Genomic DNA, 2,968 nt, shown 5'->3' with positions numbered 1-2,968 from the left:
TTTCTCATCATTCTGGATGGAATGATGTTTATAGTTGCTCCATTGTCGACAAGCACTTTTGCCACTGGGACGCCGTTAACTAGAGCTTTAACATATAATGGCCTCAGGTGTTTTGTCAACTTCATGGCTGGCCGTTTAAAAACAACCTTTTCGGCAGCCTCTATTTCTACCGCCTGCTTGTTTTCTGTCGAATTATCCCCTTGTGATAGGTCGACGTGTAGTATGTCACGCTGATCCTCTGTCTCCTGAATCTCCTTCTTGCTTTTTTCTAAAGCTTTCTCATCAGTTATCCAACCTGTGGGAGGAGGCATTATTTTTGGAGGTGACCCATACTTCTCAGAGCAAGGCACTCTCTTCTTCCTTTTGGGTGTCCCGTATAGTACGTAGAAATCGAAAGGACGCCCAGATGCCTCCCCTAATAAGTCTACTTCGCGGACTCCCTCTTGATGTAGTTGCTTAAACAGAGTATTGCGTGATACTCCTCTCTTTTTCCTTTCTGCTTCTAGATCAATTTCCTCTTCAATGTCTGTCATCCCATCGTCCTCTTCATCGTGGTAGGCCTCTCCAGAAGTCTAACCTTCTTCACACACCAGCACGCAGGCTTCTCCTTCGTTGTCCTCCCTCTCTTCTTCTTTTTCCTTGTTTTTGAACTCATTGGCCAGTAGGTAATTATTGGCCATGACAGGAGGCAACGTACCGAATTGGATAGCAAGGGGCTCATCTGGATCTTCTTCATCCCTTTTGTCTCTCTCAAACCTTGATCTCCCAGAAGAGGTTTCTGGCAGTTCTTTCATTGATTCATCTGTACCACTCTCTTTATTACCCTTTAAGACATTTTGATTGGCTACCTTGAGTAGTAGAGGTGCTTTAGGGTGTGGCATCCCTTGTTGCTGCCTCATCATCCGTCCGTAGTTTCGCTAGAAACGCCTTTGTTGAGTCCTAGTCATCTCATCGAAGGGTATTGCTCTTCCTGCAGTGTACTAGAATGAATGCCATACATTTGGCCGGCGAGGTTGCGGCCTTTTTCTTCCAACATCTGTTGGTCTGAACTGCCTTTCAAAAGGTGGTCCTCTATAGAATGATGTACCTCGTCCTCTACCAGGCTGAACGTTTGGGAAGAAAACAGGGCGACGAGGATGCTGCCATGTCTCTGGTTTCTCCGTGTTTCCATTTACTTCCCTTTTACACCTTGCACACAGGACGTCTTCGTCATTTTTTGGTTCTTTTCCTTTGATACGTTCAAAGACACTGGGATGTGGCTTAGGATCTTCTTCTCCGTCATCTATGACTAACTTGAATTTTGGTAACTTGTTCTTGAATCCAGATGTTACCATGTTTACTCCAAGTGGCTGTGGGAAAGGATTCTCGTCCACTGCCATCTTTTTCTTATCGTCGAACGTAATTCGTCCTGACTCAATAGCATCCTGCAATACGTGACGAAAAACCAAGCAATTGTTAGTCAAATGTGACCATGCATTATGCCACTTACAATATTTTTTACCCTTTATTTGTTCAGGGTTTGGCAATTTGTGCTTATCGCTCAGCTTTATTTGCTTATCCCTATATAATTTGTCGAATATAAGGTCAGCTTTGGTTACATCGAACGAGAACGTTCTAGCCTTTATGTTTCCATCCTTTATGGGCTCATCTTTGCCCGATGGTCTAGGCTTGGCCATTATGGGACAAGTATATGTATCCCCTTTTACTAATTCGGCCAAACACATTTCGGCCTGATCGTACGATTCTTCATCGATGGTATGAACGTCAAAATTTGGGTCTCTGTAATAAGTCTCTTTGCTAGAATTTTTCATTTGTTCTTCTTTTCTTATCAATCGCTCATACCTAATGACATTCGCACTCAACTGAAAAAGGTCGGGAAATTCCTTGTTTTGGAACTTCTTTTTTAAATCAAAACTCAAGCAGCCTTGTGCGATCTTGACAAATTATTTTTCAGGCAAAGGTATATAACACTTGCTTCTTGCTGTTTTGAACCTTCGGAGAAAATTTTCTGCCCATTCATTTGGCATTTGACGTAAATTCGCCAAATCAGCCAAAGTGACTTCAGATTCAGTTTTGTAAAACTGAGCATGAAACAACTGTTCCAGTTGTTGCCATGTTTGAACAGAGTTCGCTGGCAAGTTAATGAACCAGGAGAAAGCTACTCCTGTTAACGAACTGGGGAAAAGTCTCATTTTATGGTAATCGGTTACATCACCACTTTGCAACGTGAATCGCCCTATGTGTTCCAGAGTAGACACTTCTCCTAAACCAGTAAACAGTGAGAATTCTGGCACTTTGTACCCTCTAGGCCATGGATATGCTTGGTCTACCCAATCAGGATATGGCTTTGTGTAAGTCGGTCTAATGACAGGACGCACCCCAAAGGCCATCTGATCCTGCACGATTTCCATAATCTGATTTCTCAACATGACATTGGGATCATATGGAATTCCTACAGGCTGATTAACCGGTTGATTTGCATGAGGTCTGATGTTTGGTCCTTGATTGGCAACAAAATTACCATAATTAGGGCCATTACCATTAGCCTGGACATCTACCCCCTCGTTACCACGTGGAATATTCTGTCCATTGTTTAGGACATTATCTCTCACGTTTGGATTACCCCCCAAGTTAGGCATACCACTACTACTACTTTGATTTGGTATTGTAGTACCTCCTTGGTTTGAAGTAGAGGGGCCAGAAAGTGGTTCTACCCCTTGATTCGGATTTAGGACAGAGGGATTATGTCCCACAATTGTCCTGGTTTGAAAGTGGTTTGTAAGAGGGATAGCCGGTTGACATATTTGGCCTACTAACTTATTCATTGTTTCATTCAACGTCTTTAGTTGTTTGGCCATATTGTCATAGTGTGCATTACCACTTTGTGTAAATCTTTCCATATTATGAATACTTCGAAAATTTACCTGTTCAACGACGTCTTGCGTGAGTTCTCCAAGCAACGCACGCA

Source organism: Olea europaea, chromosome 7 (genome assembly GCF_002742605.1).
Source record: "Olea europaea var. sylvestris chromosome 7, O_europaea_v1, whole genome shotgun sequence".
NCBI lineage: Eukaryota > Viridiplantae > Streptophyta > Magnoliopsida > Lamiales > Oleaceae > Olea > Olea europaea.
This window is presented reverse-complemented; position numbering follows the sequence as displayed.